Below are 790 nucleotides of genomic sequence, written 5' to 3' on the forward strand. Positions count from 1 at the left end.
AACATACATTAAGCCTAGAAAATCAGGCAGCGGCACCTTCGAGGATGCGTCGGGTGGGATAAAGCACTAGGGCTAAAAATTTTGGGTGGGGGAGGAGATCGTCTGTCGGTCCTTTTCAGGGCTAGAAGGAGGGCCGTGGTCCAATTCTCAGAATTTTGCTGTGGGGGGAAACGGGAGTACCCCGAGAAAACCCACTTTCACTGGTCAGGCGCCGAATAATCTAGCTGACCTGTGTCCAAAGCTGAAAAATAAATTTCTTTCAGTTACTTGGCGAGTGTTTTCTAGGCTGTTTATGTAATTGAATGGTGATATGCATGTGTTCCAAGTTTCTGGTGTTAGAGCTAATTGTTAACAATGAAAATGGAGTAACTAAACATTAAGAAGGAATGACTTTTCATTTGAAGCTCAGTTATGATTCCTTACAAGTTACACAGGGCAACATTTCATTGGAGAACTAAAAAAATTTAGTATTTAACATCTCCAAGCAACAGAGAACACACAGGAGGAATGTGACCAACAGAACCTGGGTGTGTAATTTTCCAAGTGCTGTTTCTACAGACATTTTCTGACCAGGTAGTGATCACATGTATGTGAATCATTGTATAAAGTATCATTTTGAACGCTCTCTGAAGTTTGTACTTGAAAACTTTTAAAACGAAAATTTAAGGTATACATTTTCCTACAATTTGCCTTATTGTTTTTTTTTTTTTTGTCATTAGTTCCAAATATTTTTAAAATTAGTTTAAGGTATTTTTGTATTGTTTGTTTGTTTTTGTAATTTCGTCGCAAA

The sequence above is a fragment of the Limulus polyphemus genome, unplaced genomic scaffold (assembly GCF_000517525.1).
Source record: "Limulus polyphemus unplaced genomic scaffold, Limulus_polyphemus-2.1.2 Scaffold1954, whole genome shotgun sequence".
In the NCBI taxonomy this organism is placed as follows: domain Eukaryota; kingdom Metazoa; phylum Arthropoda; class Merostomata; order Xiphosura; family Limulidae; genus Limulus; species Limulus polyphemus.